Source organism: Myripristis murdjan, chromosome 5 (genome assembly GCF_902150065.1).
Source record: "Myripristis murdjan chromosome 5, fMyrMur1.1, whole genome shotgun sequence".
Classification (NCBI taxonomy): domain Eukaryota; kingdom Metazoa; phylum Chordata; class Actinopteri; order Holocentriformes; family Holocentridae; genus Myripristis; species Myripristis murdjan.
Window position 1 is genome coordinate 29244979 of NC_043984.1, and position 17753 is coordinate 29262731.

A 17753-nucleotide genomic window follows, 5' to 3' on the forward strand; every position below is an offset into this window, starting at 1 on the left:
CAGTATTGCAGGGTATTCAGAAATCCCAAAGGTATTGTTTTTCAATACCACCAAAAATACAAATGCTCCTCTTTCTATTAAACTGACGCAGAGATGCAGTATTGAGGTGATGTATTGCAGTGCCTAACACTCACCACCAGAGGTCAGTCTCTACAGCTGGAGCAAGCAACTGAGCTGAGAAAAATGGTGACTGCGAGCACTGGGGTTAATGTTAAGGCCGGATTATGCTTCCGCGTACGGGGGTTGTGCGAAGCACGCATTTCCTACGCAGCGCGTGTGTGTCCAACATACCTCTGTGAAACACACTGAGCAATACTCCACCCACCAACGTAGACCCTGTGACGTATGGTCGCTGCTCTTCTGTACGTCTGTAATGGCGAGAGGACGAGTCGTATAGATGCGGGTACTTGCGCACCTCCTCGGCCAGGCGTTCTTCTGCGAGATCCAGCATTTTCCAAAGTTTTCAAACACAACCGACGAGTCAAGATACAACAGTTGTTTTAAAAATGGCGCTGCCGGCCGGCACAACAACAGGATATGATGCCGGTTGCAACGAAATGCCGGAAATGATGTACTTCGGCGGACCAATCACAGCTCTTGTGGGGCTGCGTAGGGTCTGCGTAGTTACAATTTTTGGGAGGTGCGCGGCAAGGCTCTGCGGCGGTCGCACAACCCCCGTAAGATTCGCACAACCCCCGTACGCTCTTCTTACGCAGAAGCATAATTCAGCCTTTGCAGGACTAGCAAAACTAAAGAAAAATGCCTCTGCTCCTGTTTGTAGAGTTTGAGGTTTAGTCCTGATGATAAAAGTGAGCCAGCCAACACAGATGAAACTGTGTGCCTCGGTTCAGCCCACTGACGTGTTGGTATCTGCCGCAGCAAGTAGTGCCATTAGGTCCTCCACCAAGGCATGCTGAGGGATGCTCAATAAATAGATACTGCCCAAGCCTATGTATACCTAACCATGCATTTATATTTATCATAAAATAATTGTTTGCTCAGCAGTGGCAGTGGAGAATATGTGATACTGCAGGAAAAACACAGCAAGCTAACCTCCAGTCACTCCTCGCCCTTTTACACTAACCTAAAATCCTTCCACCATCCAGGACTTGAGCTCAGGGGAGGTTAACCGGCCCTTTAGTCCCACATTCTGAACCCTGCAACAGTCATGAGTAATTATTTAGACTTTATGCAGCAACAGTTTCAGGGGCAGCTATAGCAACTGGAAAATACCGGAAATCTGCATGTCAGTTTTCTATAGGAAACCTATACATTTGGCATAGTCACGACAACGTGTAGCAAAATTAGCCATCTTCATCGCCCTTCTAAAAAGCCCAGTTGGCTAAGAAGTGCTGTGTGGTTTACTACAACCTCGAGTAACTTTACACATAATATAGACTGCAAACTACAACAACAACAACAACAACAACAACAATACTACTACTACTACTAATAATAATAATCATAATAATATTAGAAAGAGGAAAAGAGGAATGGTATCCTTAACAGTATTGGCAGATATCCAAAAAAATGTGGACCGGTGCATCTTTATTAGTACACCACAGCCACTTCAAAGACAGTAAACAAGCCTGTAACGGGTCAGCGACCAAATGTGCAAATGTCTTCACTGTGGATCTCTAATGCACAGTATTAACATACTGTAAAACTTCAACCAAAAGTCCCAATTAAACGCAGAGTCTCTTTAACTGGCTGGGTATGACCGCAAATTTTGGCAGATAAACGCAGATCCTTAAGAGTAGCCAGGTGACACCCAACATTAAGATCAAATCTGGACACTGTTGTGCCTCGACAAGCTGTTTAACCACCGCTTGTTGTGAAACGACGGAGCAGGGGCCGGTCTCTCCTGCCGGTGAAAAGTGCCTTTCTCTGGGCAGCAGCTGTGGGTTTTCCTGTCACATCCTGCTGACTTCCCCAGGACAGAATCGGCACACCAGCTGAGGAACTGGTTTGATTTAGATTAAACCGAACCCTATCAAACTCACATTATGTAATTATTCCAACAGGTGTGATCAGGCCAGGCTCTGTGCTGGCAGACGAGGTCACGCGCAACGCCACCGTTACACAATTCGGGTCTGATGTGTAATCAAGTGAAAGAGATACAGAGAAAACTACAAAAAGCTAGACTTGTGGGGTTTTGAGAGACGTTTTTCTGTCTTTTGATTATGTTTTTCAGTTTTTGCTAAGCAAGAATTTTGTGCCAAAGGAAACAAAGGCAGGTCTCAAACAGACGCTAGGGGTAGTCCCGACACCAGAAATTCAGCCGTCGATACCAGTGGCAGCGAATTTCTGCGATTCTCGATACCCGTTTCAGTTCCACAGTAAACAAAAAAAGAAAAGAATAAATCCCATTTACGTCAACATACACTCCATTATTAAAATCTGCTGAACATTCATGTATTTAAGCCTACAAGTATTTAAAATAAACAATAAGTCAACTGTGCTTGAATAATACATTTTTAGATTGCACAGAATTTCAATTGCATTATCCAGCAGAGACGTGAGAAAAATACGGAAATAATAAGTAGGCTTATACATAACTAGAAAAAGAAACAACTATTTAATGAGAAACTTTGATGGCATCGTTTTGTTTCACAAATTTATTATTATCCTCTGAGCATCCGCCTCAAACGCACATTACTTGCATGCACGACTTTTGCTGTGTTTCTTTTGGACAAGCCAAGGCAGAGCTGCCTCTCCATCTTTCACTAGTGTTTGTCTCTTCTTTGGCGCACACTTGAACAAGCGAAACTCGTATGCATGCTGCCCCCATCAGCTCCAGAAGAATATGTTACGGCCCGCTGAAGGCTAAATCTAAATAAATACTAAATCTAAATAAATACATCCGGTATCTACAGCACAATAGAAAAATGGGTACCGTCGTATTTTTGAACTATTGGCATCTACTCGTTACCGAAAAATCGGTTCTCGTCACATTCCTAATAGATGCAGTTCCCAAATACAGGCTGATTGCTTTTGACAATTAAAGCAGACAGATGCCCGGGCTACTAAGTGATGTTTTACAGTATCCATTGCACTGAATGGAAGAAAAAGGTCATTGTGTTTTTCAATTGCCATCAGTATAGTGCACCCTAAGTGCAATGTGTGAAATGACACCTCTCCCATGAATCATCACGAGAAATGTCAGTTAGGCAATGAGAAACTGTCTCCACCATTGTTTACATATTGACTGGCACTATGTGGTTGGCGCTGATGAGAACACACGGCCTCCGATGGCATGAGCTCACTAGGTGGAAAAAGAGCCGTCACCATTAAGCAAGCTGGTTAGAGGGTGTGGTGTTGCAATCAATGAAGGTGGGGAGACTTAAACACAAACAAAACAAATCTAATATTGGCTCCACAGCATGAAATCATACATTAGCTTAGCTGATTCGGCAACCGGCGATCCTTCACCAGTTTCTCTACAATTTACCACTCAAATTGTTCTCACCTCTGCTTTTTTCCCATTCCCCTGTCTGTGTGAGGTTCAACTGCACACTTCACTGTGCCCTGCAAGCTCTTTTACACTGGGCCACTAAAGATAAAAGAGACCAGAGTGACTGAGTGAGAGAGAAAGAGTGCATGAAGGATACAGGATTCTCATCTACTATCCATCTCATATTCTAATGCAGCCATTATGCTCTAAAAGAGGCTGCTCATCTATTCATTTTATGAGGCATTTGCGAAAAGGATGACACTGCAAGAGGTTTGGTCGGAGTGATTAAAATTATTTGAATTAGCCCTTCAATCACTGTACACAATTGTGTATAAAGTACACAGAAATGCACTCAGAGGCCTAACCCAACTCTACTCTATAATATGATGCGAAAAGATTGATTCACTCATTTCTCACTGTGAGTTGTTTTCAGTGTGAGGAATTGATTAGTCAACACATTAAAAGCGTGTACATCATGCGCTCAAATACACAACATGAAAAGGCTTTTAGAAAAATATCCAATAACTCATAATAGGTTATTACTCACACCACCCTATATTTGTAGCATTTGCATCAGAGGTAGTAAAATGTCCAAGAAAAAGCTGTAAACAACTAGAAGAGTGCACTCAGAGTCTAGATCTCCCCCTTTCCGGACTGTCGGCTACCCTACGTGCTGAGCAAAATTTGGGACAGACTCAGCGGCCAATATTATTGCCAAAACCTTTTCAAATTACGAATTAAACCACTGGGTGATTCAAATATAATACAGTACAGTACAAATATAACATAAAACTCCCAAAGCCAATCAAGGTTAGCTGTTTCTTGCTCTCTCTGTATCTGTTTCACTTTATTGCACACACCATACCAGTGGTCAGGAACCTATGGCTCAGGAGCCATTTCTAGCTCTTTGCCAGAGGTCATATGGCTTTCAACAGAAACCATGTTTTAAAAAAGCACAAATTAAAATAGCAAAATTCAAAATGATCAATAACGGTGTCTCTCTTTCTCTCTCTCTCCCTCTCTCTCACACACACACACACACACACTCACAAACACACACACACACACACACACTAAAGACTAGCAAAGATCAGGCAAATAATCCACTGACATGAAAAAGCGATGGCTGTTTTACACAACTTTTTTTTACAGTTGTGATGTAGGCTATTAGTTCGCTTTACACTTTTTACAGTGGTCTTCATCCCTGTGTGTCTGCTCTGTCTTCTGTTGCCCTTCTTGTCAGCAGTGTGTAAACTCACGCAAAAAACACAACGCGTATCTTGGATTTTTTCGCCCACGATCGTAATGAACACAGCCACAACAGGATAAAGCAGTGAATGAAACGAGGGAGCGGTGTATAGCGACCCTGTCGGCTATGCGAAGAGAGACAGACAGCAGCAGTGGGAGAGCGAGCTAGACAGTGAATGAAGAGAGAGAGCAGAAGGAGCAAACACAAACATTTTGAAAAGGTTTCGAATCACCGCAGCCACAAGAGGCTCTTGATCATACAGGTTTAACTGTGCACAATTTTTTTTTTTTTTTTTAGCCGATAGGCCCTGTGGTTTCCGAGATAAGCCGCGGACAGAAAGACACATACAACCAAACACATGATCTCCTCCATGCTGCTGCCTGGAGGAGACCCTACATAGTGAATGGTAAACAGTAATGAGTTAAGAGGAAGGCAACACGAGAACATGATGTGCATCCAGACAGCGCTTTGATGTCACTTGTCAGTGTCACTCCATTACTCCCAAGATTTCACAGAGGCTGCACTTGTAAGACCACTTTCATGTTGTAGAGAAATTCTGGGTTCATCTGAATATTTTCAGGGCTATATTATGGGCAAACTCATGTTATCAAAAGAAAAAATTAACATACATAATCTACTCATATGGCGACAATGAGGAAAAAGAGTTGGACAAAATTACAAGAGCAGGAGGGTAATATCAACAAAAAAACATATTACCATATTTCTAGATATTATCACAGTTCATCCTGTGCATCACCACATGTGCAAATTAGTATTTATATGCATAGCTTGCAGGTAACTTAAAAAAGGTACAACCCAGATTGCAACAAGGACCGAATTAAAGCTACAACAGTTAAAATGGCAAAAATGAGAGCTGTTTGGACTCAACTGAAAAAAATGTGGAATAAGCACATCATTTATTAGCAACACCGGTCATCCATTGAGAACCATTGAAATCATGTGTTTATTACACACATTTGTTTGGTGACAGTAATAAAAGCCTCAAATTGTGCTCTGAAATAAAAACAGCACTCAGTGTGGCGACGCAGTGTAATTACATGTTGAGTTGAAAACCTGGCTGAAAGCAGCGCATCTTATCAACTATGACGAAAATTATTAATGAAAATTTCACATGGATTGTACATTACAATCATAATATCATAATATCCACATAATATCTCCTCTTAAATTTTAAAAAGTAACAAAATGTTCTATAGCGATCGTCCACACAAGAAACAGATTTGATATCTAATGAGGAAAAATTATGAATCTCCACAAAAGCAAGTCTGAGTGCAGCTCAGACATAAAAAAACAATAATGACAGAGTGTTTTTATCTAGTCAGCACATAGAGAAAATAGTTGGCTACAGCCTCAGCTTCAACACATAATTCCATCCTGGACAAACCTATTGACCAAAACGATAAACAAAACACAACACCTGTGAAAATAACCATCTCCAACTGAGTGGTTTGGGAACGGAGCCCCACCCTGTTTACAACACTGAGAACAAAAACAAACTCCCTCCAAGGAGCCTGGGCAAATGCAAGTCACACACTCCAACCAATACAGGCAAACAACAACAATGTCTGAAGATCTACTGGGAGACCAAGCTATCAAACAACAGCGGCTCGCACACAAACAAGGTGTGCATGTGTGTATGTGTTTGAGCGAGTGAACCGGAGACCCAGAGAAAGTGTGTGTGTGTGAGCGAGAGGAAAGGAAAGATAGAAAACGAGAGAGAGAGAAAGTGTATGTGTGCGTGTGAAAGCCGAATAGAGTAGCAAACACAAAGTTAAATCCCCCTCACACACACACACACACACACACACACACACACACACACACACACACACACACACACAAGCGCGCACACACACAGTCTCAGGTCAACTGAATCATCAGGAGTCGGGGAAGATACCGTCACCACCTTCGATGAATAGCTCACAAAACCACATCAGTATGACTTCACCGTGGCAAAGCCTGTACTTTGAGAACACTCACCCTCAATATCCAGGGGAGTCTGAATGAAGAGGTAATGAATCTCAGTTAACAAGGCCATTATCAGTGAAGGAACTACATCATCACGAGGGACTCCAAATCCATGAGGTCTTTACATCCACTGGCCTTTTATTGTTGCTATCAAACACACACGCATGCTGTCAATGACTTCAGCATCCAAAAAAGGTAAAGAAAAGAAATGTGACGGCTTTGATATCAAACTGTACATCATCAAGGTAAACAATGAGACTGTATAAGGAGACCCTGGCCCAATTAGCCGTCTTTGCTCTCCGCCGCCAAGTCTTTAAACAGGCTACTGGGATGCTAATAGTCACCTGCATACTTTCATCTGCGCTCCAGACTCATCAGCACGGCATCTCCACTGCCAGAGCGCTGCACTGCATCTTGGGTAATTACTGCTTCCCAATTACCACCAAGCTGGTAAATATATATCAAATAAACAAGCAACAACCCGTCAATTAGGAGCACCCTTTCATAATGGGGGGGGGTTGGAAATGATGTTTTATGTACAAACAGATAGAGGGAAGCCGTGAGAAAATGGAACATTCAACTTCAAAGTGAACTTGCATCCGTTGAGTGCACTTAGGAGTACATCTGTGCACATCAGTTTGTAAAATCATTAAATCACACGTGCTTTTGAGGTAATTAATATGCACCCCTAATTAAAGGTGTTCTAAGCGCAAACGGGGCGCTTTCAGGACGGCACATGGGAATACCGCTTACCCAACACAAAAAGGACTTAAAAATGAAACATGGCCTTTTCTTTGGAGGAGACTGCGCAGGGACAGTAACATTGTTCAATTCAAAGGCAGAGAGAACGGCTGCAACAACAATCTGTCAACAAAATTTGCATTGCTGTTCTCTCCTCATCTCCATTGCTCTCCCCTGTCTCTCCTCAAGCCCACAGAGCTGCCGGCTCAGATCTGAGTACTCTGATGGCTTATCACATACTGAGCAGCAGGGCTAAGCTGGAGTGATGCACCCGAAAGACATGATCAAAGCGCACCAACTTTCCACCCAGCAATGATGATGGAAGAGCGGGCCCTGCCATGTAATGTCTCTTGTCAGGGTGGGGCTGCCAACTGAAAACACATCCAAGAAGTCACAAATGGGGCCCGTAAAGATGCGTTCCTCGGGTTTTATACCCAAATTACTCTGGCTACTACAGGTAACGGGGTTAAAATGATAACCTGTGACATTTTCATATTACTAAACATCTAATTTGCTCCCACTGATACAACCAGGGTCCAAAATTAACACCCGCCGTGCACCAAATGCAGGTAATAATCGGCTTTGGCCAATAAATTAGTTGGAGTTACTGCTAGTTGGTCAGTAAACTAAGTTTCAAATCACAATGAAAGGTCACATGTGATTACTGATATTGACCAGTTAGACTTTAGGACTTTAAATCCTGACATGAAGAAGTGAATGCATGAAATCCATTGATAAAAGCAGGCACGCACCTAAATCTATCACACTGTATCAGTCAATGGGAAACAAACAAGCTACCAATATAAGTCAATTTTTTTTCCTCACTTAATTGTTTAATGCATAAATATGGCAACACATTCCCAATATTAAGCCACCAAAAAGGACATGAAGAAACACCTGTTTTATCAGTGATGGAGGGAGTCTGTGATTCAATGATGGTGGTGCACCAAGCATGATACAGTTTTTGGCTGGTAAAAAATATCTTTGATCAGTTCTCACTCTGCAGTTGCCAGATGGTAATAAATGGGTAATTTTGGACACTGGATGTAACAGAAATTATTCAACCTGGTCATTTCATGAAAGCTAAAACATTTGCTGTGCCAGTGTCTGGTAGGTGACTCCTTAAAAAAAAATCCACTGGCACACAGGAAGTGATCAATTTATGTTTGGAATAAAAGACAGAACTGGGTAGTTAGCATGAGAGGCGATAGCCACCACGTAATCCATTGGAAAGTGATGCTTCTGATATTCTGAAATGACATTTTCTATTTCAGGGAGATATCCCATGTTGTCAAACAGACTAACTCCATTTGAGTTCAGTCAGAGTTTAATTCCAACATTAGCAACCCCAGCAATCCAGCAGTCACCATCAGCATTCAGGTTATTTGTCTGACTCCCATTATCAAAAATTGTCAGGAAGCAAAATTACTTCTTGAAAACTGTAACCATGGACACCAAAAACAAACACCAGAATTCACATCGCCCTATATTGTGTGTGGTTAAAGTGTGATTTTGAGTCTAGGTTTTTAAAAATGAAAGTGAGTGAGTAATGTGTTTTTGGATATCAAATATCGGCTGTTGCTCAAACATACATTCATGGGGTGTGCATACTAAAAAGTGGAAACATGCAACCGTAGAGAAAAACCATTTACAGTACTATTGTAACCAACTGTTACTAGCGGCTTTGGGCTCCTTCCCAAATGCGGTTTGTTCCCGACTTCAGATCAACCACTGAGAAGACTTTTCATGTTGCCAAGGACGCACAGACAAAACAGTACACAAAATATCTGACGTTACATCAGAGCAATAAAATGATCATCTCAAAGCAAATATTCATCCATACAGATTTGATACAGAATTCCTTTAAAATGAAGACCCAAAGCCTTGCAGAGGCTACATCATAAACACACTGAGTCTCAGACCTACAGACATACAGACTGGACAGCTGATAGAAACAGGTGCTGAGGTTTTGCCTGGCAGCTGAACACAGCTTGTAGGCATATGGTTGGGCCCCATACGTCTGCCTGAAAATGTTTATAGCTTACCTGTATCCTACCCAAATGAGAGACGAAGCAGTGCTACTCAGGAAATTCAGATTTTAAGTTGCTGAACACTAAGAGGTGTACTCGCCTCAAAAATGTGAGCAGGCCATAAAGTGCCTTCATTTGGCAAAAAGTTACTTTTGTTGGGCGATAACGAGTTACTCAAAAAAAACAATACTTCCGCATTTGTGACTTGTGCGGGTAAAATCTTAAGTTAGTGGCTAGCCTGGTAAGGGACATCACAAAGAGCTATTTGAAGGATATGTGGTGACTCCACAGCAGCCAGCAACTACTGGGTGTATCAAGTTTAAGGACTATACTCATAATATACTGCACTGGCACTATAAAAAAGCCCCAGTTGCCCTGCTCACTTAATATGACATGAAGCAAGGCAATTTAGCTTTGAAGGCGGTTTAGGTGAAGCATTCATGTGCGACTTCTGCACAACAGAGAAATCAATTTGTATTCACTGACACTGAGATCAAAATCAAAGTCAGAATTGGAGTAATTGTTGGCATTTTCCGGGGCCATGCACCAAGACATTTTCAGAGTGCCTACACATCTGGCTTGTTTTGAATGACTGAATCAAGCTTGCAGCACAAGACTCCGTAGTGGGGTTCATCTGGACAGATGTGAGCATCCCAATCACATTTTGATCTACAGCCTTTCATAATCCACCTGGCCCAAGAGCAGCTTATTGGAAGTAAACACAGCCCAGAACAAAGAATTGAATTCAGCTGAATGGCAAGAATCTACCCCCTTATTTCATGTTATTGCCTCAAGAAGCATTTCCATGCACATCCATCATTTTTTGCTTTTGGTTTATAAGAAATATCCAAACAATTCCCAAGAGCCGCGAAACAATCACATGCCTTAATCAATCACAAACATTAAACTAACGCAAAAAGTAACAATTGTTACCAGGCTATACAGACTAAACACAAAGCAGAACTTAACAAAATATGTTTGTGTAAATCTGCTTGATATGATTCAAAACTTTGTCCAACAAAGGACAGATTTTGAAAGTCACATGGTTTTGTTTACAAAGAATGGATTGTTTTTAAGTTGGCGATACAAAGTTAGACAAACTGATGACAAAGTACAATGTATCAATTTCACTTTTCATTTCAAATGAGTCAAACAAGTTTCTTGTGTCATAAATAGTATGCTCATATTTGGGGTATGTTATATATGTGTGAGGCTCATCCATTGTAAAACTAGGGGGATATTCCAGTGTTCCCCTACATAACTCCTGACTTTGGACCTTTGGATCAAGGAAAAACTCAGCCAATGGCCTGATCGCTGTTAGCTGTCAACTCCACAGCTGGTGAAGTGGGATCTGTGACAACCAAGCCAATTCAGCATCTCATCTGAGCCCTAACCCAGCGAGGCAGACCCTGTTGCCCACGGGTAGGCCATGGAAGATGATACACTCCTCTAGGAACTCAACAATACAACTTTGGTTAACTTTGAAACCATCAGTCCTTAAAAATAAATAAATAAATAAACAAATAAGTCATCCCAGGCATCTACTGTACACCTTGAGAGTTTTAATTAAATATATTTATATCTCTACAAGTGGATAAATCACACAGCTGTATGGACCCATACCATAAAATGATCAATGATGCGTCTGAATACGGCACATCTGCAAAACTGTGAACATGCATGACGAGCTGATGATGAGAAAGTGCCGATGAGGTTTCCCAGATTGACTACTCCTTCACTCCTACCTTATGAAAAGTTTCACATATCAATGCAAACCAGTCCATAACACAATGCCAAGTTAACTGCTGAGGACGTGCAGAGGATGTAAAACTAGTCCAATTCCCTTTCATTATTTATCTTTGCTTCAACAGTCTCTCTTTATCTCGTTTCAAAAAGGTCATCAGCAACAAGCGAAATAAAATCAGACCTTTCTCTCCAGTGTCCTTAAGTATCAGATGCGCATTCACAAAACCACATTTTACTTTGATCAAAATCCCTCCATAAAATATGGTGACCTTAGTCTTAGAATTAACAAAAGCCAGAAAGTGCTTTAAATTGGCTATTGATTTTTTTTTTCCTATACAGTCTTTATTAAAAGCCATCATACAGCAAATGTAGCTGAGCAAAATCTTTTGGCACTGGTGCCACTGCCCTGATAAAGATGTGGCTGTTACCATATTTTGTGCATTTAACTCTAAATTAATACCATGCACTTCAAATCAACAGGCCAATCAATCTTTTATTAATCCAACAGCAGTGTAATTCCTTCTTTATATCTGAAGCCAATCAACAAAACAATGAATAAATAAATGCACCAACAAAGGCACAGAGACATACAGACAGATGAACAGATGATTCAATACATACTATATTTTCCAAGAAAGGATTATCTGTATTCCAGTGATGCATTCCTGAAACACAACACCAGTAGTAAATTCATTTTGCAGCGCGAGTTAATTGATTGTAATTGCACGCTTCCTCTCTTCCCCTGTAGACGGATGACATTTTTGTCAGCCTCCCTCCCCTTATTAAGGACAGATGACAGTGGAAGACAGTAATTAATGGCTGCATGAGTTAATGGCCGTCCTGAGCGTTTTGCAGTCTCCATAGAGACTGAGGAGCTGCACAGTGCTCACCTGAAGCTGTCCAATCTCTGACCAATCGCCTTCGTCCCTGGCATGGAGAACAGTCTGCCTGAGCACGCCACAGGGGCCAGGACACACTAACCTTTACCCTGGAAATATTGTTCTGCTTTCCTTTGTTATCACTTCCATTCATGTAATACAGCACTAATGAGCGTGCCGCAGTCATATTCATATTGCCGGTACAGTTCCCCTTTGTGCCGCATGAATCAAATATGCAAAAAAAAAGAAAAAAAAAAAAAAAAATCACATGACAAATTCATTTACCAGAAATTCCCTTTATTTGTCTGTCACTTGTCTTTCTTTGTGCAAAAATGTTTCAAGCTTCTAGTCTGAAGGCATCTTGTATCTGAAATCAAATGAACGGTGAAGCCGGCAAATAGATTTGAAAGCAACAATACAGGAAAGTGCAGAAACTCATTCCCACACCGGGCCAAAAATAACTCCTTATCATTCAGCTGCAAGCCAGGGTGCTCAGTCAGTTTACAGGCCCTCCGTACCCAGCACAGGGTATTTCAATGTGTGTTCACAAATACTGAGCCGTCAGATGAAAGAGAGGGTCGCTCCACTCAGGGATAGGAGTCCTCAGACTGAATGCATGAGTGACTGATTACTTTCTTCCCAATTTAGCCTCAACTCTCTACACAGAAGAGCCTTACCCCAAGCCTGTAGAGGCCAAACTAGAAATAAGGGCTTTCCAAATACACAAAATCACAGATTGGCGTTTTTAAGGATCTTGAGTCATTACATTGCATGCAGCTGCTCTTCCTCAAATTTCAAGCTTTTACTTCCACCCCCCTGCCAACTAAATTTATTCAGTTGTGGTAGGGGGCAGAGAAAGTACAGTCGTTCTGACTGGCTAAAACCAGACAGAGGGGACGGTGTTAGTTTGTTCCCATCAGAAACAGCAGAAGCCGAAAAGGCTGAACGTCTCTATGTACTAGCCGTGTCAAACACCAGGGCTGGAAAAGTTGCAAAGAAAGTTCACCCTGTGCTTTTAAACCTGGGTCAGCATTTGCGAAGGTCCATTTCTGCATAAGTGAGCACACAAACCCCAGTGCCTGTTCAAATAGTCTGCAGCTCTCTCTCAGGCAGCTCATGACAACAGCCCAGCAGCAGCACTGTTTGATCTCCAATGTTTTCCTTAATCTGGGTTGTCAAGGTTCGCTTGTTGGAGGCTGTTTACTTTACTTCTCCTACAAAAAAGTGTTTTTTTCCCTCAGACAATGACTAATCCAAAGACCAAGGAGGAGGGAGGACAGCCGGCAATAGTTGTTAAAGCTGCAGTTGCCTTTTTTGTAATTTTTCATAAGGTATTAGCCCTATTTTTGCCAGCTGCAGATTGACTCAACTGTAAGGAAAATTAATATTTAACTTTACGTTCTTGGTGTTCACTCTCAGTAGATGCGCAGTGTCATAATGCCACATTTATTCCTCTTGTTTTGTTGCAAAGTATGATGCTCAGTGACTGTACAAAAATAATAATAAATTAACATGGGTACACACACACACCAGGGTAGATAACAAATTATTAAAAAATAAAATATGAAAGGTTTCATATGTGCAAAAAATCATTTTATGTTACTACTGTCCATTAGCCAGTAATGCACTTGTTAAAAAAATCTTAAAATATATTTTTAACACTGCCTATAAAATATTTTGATGTTTATTCAAATTGTTTTGCTTTGAGTGCATTTCCACAATATAAAAACAGAAAATTTTCTTTCGCACATTCCTTTGGATAACAAAGTTGACTGAAACTGTTAAAGCAATTTATTTCACTTACAGTCTGGTAAACAACATGCAAGTAATTATTTAACTTTTTTTTTTTTTTTTTTTTTTTACTTTTCCCAAGTCATAATTAGGTGCTCTGCAACTTCACACTATTTACCCTTATCTAGCACTAAATTAAAAAGTGCCTGCTATAAGCACAACAAAACAAACTGAACAAAAACACTGAGTTGCAAACTTTGACAACCACGATTAACAATAAAAATAAAGTTAATAAATATAACTAGGTTCCTTACTTTTTTAAACACAACTGTCATTATGATGCCTGAGATTAAATGACACATTCATTCAGTAAATCCTCTCCGTTAATGAAAAGTTCACTCTGGATTGACTATCCACTTTAAATGCATTATGTATAACGTTAGCCTTATCACAGGGCAGACATGCCATATCAAACTTATATTAAGAGCTTTCGATCAATGCAGATGATGGACAGTCGAGTACTACGTTAAGTTGCCTCAGCTATTAACATGAAGCAAAGCGCCACTGCAGATGGACTAAATTACAGCTGGAATAAATAAAGTTTCGGTTTAAGGCGGCTGTGATGCTTTCCTACGGGCTTTTGGAGTTTGGAGGATGAGTTTGCCAACACGTGGAGAAAAGCCCCTTCCCTGATTTTACTACAAAGAAATCACGGCACTCAAACTTCCCTTGCACCATGTACAGTTTAGAAAGTTACACGGCGCTAACTCCACCAGGTAACACTGTAATTACGCCTGTTGGCATAACACCGGCACTTTCTAAACAACTGACATTTGGGAAAAAAAGAAAAAGAAAAAAAAAAAAGATTTAATTTAGCCCCCGAAGAGACATTTTACCCGAGGGGGGGAGGTTCATAAGCAGCAGAAGCAGAAACCCAACTTTCAAAAAAAAACAATGCTCGACTCATAGTTAGTAAAGACACTAGTAGCAGCAACAGCACGTAAAAGCAACGTGACATTACAAACTGTACCACCAGCCAGCCTACGTGCTAATATCACAGGTGTTTGTTTATTTGTTTATTTCGCCGGTGGAAAAGATTTCTAGAAAAGAGGCAGCGGCGGAATAAATAAAAATGATAAAAATTAAAAAATTAAAAAAAACAAAGCCAAACTCTGTCTCTGTGTGTGTGTGTTTGTGAGTGAGCAGCAGCGGCAGCAGTAGCAGCAGGTAGATACAATATAACAAAGCCAGCGTTAACGTTACAGTGAAATAGTGAAACTTACCGGAATGGAAAACGCGTTGCTGCAGCTTACACAGGCGCACGCGGAGGATACCGATTCGCTAGTATGAGATAACGAACCCGTGCACGCGAGCTTGTGTACCGAGAACGCGTGCGACAACAAATCACACCGTAAACACCAACATATTACTCCGCCCGCCTTGGTGTGTGTGTGTGTGTGTGTGTGTGTGTGTGTGTGTGTGTGTGTGTGTGTGTGTGTGTATGTGTGTGCGTGTGTGAGAGTGTATGTGTGTGTGTGTGTGTGTGTGTGTGTGTGTGTTGGGGGGGGGGGGGACTAACTAACTAACTTAAGTACGAGCAGAGTGAGAGATATCTTACCGAGAGCGTCGGGGGAAAAAAAGCAAAATGTGGAGTTTTAGTATACCTCCCTGTGTCGTTTTGGGGGGGCAAAACAAGCTTCTTCCTTAATGCTGTTATTAGATTTTAACACGCCGACAAAAAAAGAAAAGGGGAAAAAGGAAGAATCGCGGATTTGGATGTTGTTGTTTTCTGATGTTCCAAGTCCGTGACGTCACATCCACCTGCTGGTGTAAACAACACTCATTGCAGATCCTTCAAGAGAAACATCATAGTCGCAAGTACAATTCAGTAGCACTTAACAGGTCCTTTATATGGGGAAATGTAATTATACGCATTAGTTTTAGCAGAAAAGTGTGACAGCGGAGAGGGGGGGTGTCAGAAAAGCTAAAATGTCTAAGCTGACTAATTACAACTGAGGCAGAAGGAAGTTCGCCTGTTATATTATCCTGTGTTTTTCTTTTCTTTTTTCCTTTTTTTCTTCTCCTTTTTTTTATTAAATCTGAAGTTCATCATTACTGCACCACGAAGAGATGAAATGCTGCAAGATAATTATCTACGATGTTTTAATCATTCCTGTAAAGAGTTTTAAACTTTCAAAGGGGGCAGGGTTTGACTTTGAAGATGACATTATATGCATGCAGGTGGTGCCGTTTCACTTTGGTGCAGTTTTTTTTTTTTTTTTTTTTTTTTTTTTTACATTTAGGTCAAACTTTCCCAGTGCTGTAAAACATTAACATTACCATAACTACGCCAAACTTTCTGTAAAGTTGTGAGAATTTGCTGCATTGGATCGTTGTTTTGGTTGAGAACTTTTACTCTGTATTCAGTTTGCATGCCTGCTGTCACGACAAGTGTAAAGACATTATGACAGTAATTAAAATCTCTGTCACTTGCCCCAGCAGAGGAGAATTATCATGGGCCAGTTCAACAGTCCAGTTAACACTCATTGAAAAGCAACATTAATTTAACCTCAAGAGAAAATATTTTAAGTCTTTTTTGTCCTTGATCAAGGTCTGAAAAGCACAACCCATTTCATTATAAACGACATTACATTTATCATGGCCGCATCTGGGAGGAATGCTGCTGATGAACCCGCTCAGAGAGGCATGTTTCTTAGTAGAGAGCGCCACCCTCTGGCCACACATGCTCACACCCCCAAAACCTCACAATAGTATCCCTATAGGAACTTGCTGTGTCTTTAGTGTGCAATTGTAACCTTATTATAATGAATAATATTTTTATCTCCTGTTATATGCCTAAAATATATTGTTATAATAATATTTTATATTAAATAGACCATGGTTTTGGCGTAACATCTTCTAAAATGTCTTACTGTAAGGGTATGTCAACAATTATGCAACTTAAGCCTGTATCCTGAAAAGTTTTTGCGGAAACAAAGGAATGCTTATCCCAACAAAAATAAAATGCTACAATTTCTGACAATAAATAGACTAGTAAACTAAACAACAAGCCTGATATTTATGTGCTGACACTGGCTGAAGAGGGTCTCAGTGTTGAGGTGACAGCTGGAAATGGGGTGAGCAGAGGGGGGAAGCGTCATGTTCCCATTGTAAAGAGGTACTGTATGAGGCACCAAGTAGCCTGAAGGCACAGAGACACATCAGTCACTGCATGGCCCACAACCACAGTGTTGTGTTTAATGACCCCGGGGCCCATGAAGCCAGAGAAACGCACAGATGTCAGCCAAGCCATTCAATTGATAAGTCAAAAGCCACAGGAGTTGGATTCAAAAATATGAATGAGACTTACACATGCACACTCCAGTGACTTTATGATGAATATTCTGGGTTTTAAAAGCATACAAACGTGCACAAATATGAACACAATTCACGATAATATGCCTAAAATATCCCTATGAGGACTTTTAATGTGTCTGCGGGATTCAACAGTAAGTTTACAGTGGATTTATTCCATGGCATTTTATTTACTTTGGCATAACCACAGTGCTGTGATATTTGTACAGTAGGCCTATCCTTCCAAAATGTATTATGGGATTACTATAGTTCTTTTTCATAAGGTTGTAAACATGGTTGTCTGGCTCAGATAGCAAATTAATGACAAAAATACAAATGTACGCATGTTATTAATGCAATCTAATGCATGATCTTAGCTTTCTAATTCTTCAGTGGCTTGATCTGCATTTCACAAATGGATCTATAAGCTCAGTGGAACCCAGCAACCATGTGTCTGGGTTTGAAATTATTATCACATTTTGTTGGTGTCATGCTGGTGATGTGTTGTGGATTAGGGCCTCGGCTTGATGGAGTGCAGTTACAAATTAATTGAGGATCACTATCAGTTACGTAACAGCCTC

At 40.9% G+C, this 17753-nt stretch overlaps 1 protein-coding gene across 2 annotated transcripts in view; it reads right to left on the bottom strand.

The window, feature by feature from the left end:
* Positions 1–15206, bottom strand: part of foxp1b (forkhead box P1b) — a 168209-nt gene extending 153003 nt beyond the window's left edge. For both annotated transcript variants that reach the window (XM_030051296.1, XM_030051292.1), the window contains exon 1: positions 15102–15206. The gene's annotated coding sequence lies outside the window, so the exon portion shown is untranslated. The remainder of the gene's footprint in view (positions 1–15101) is intronic.
* Positions 15207–17753: the final 2547 nt, after the last annotated feature.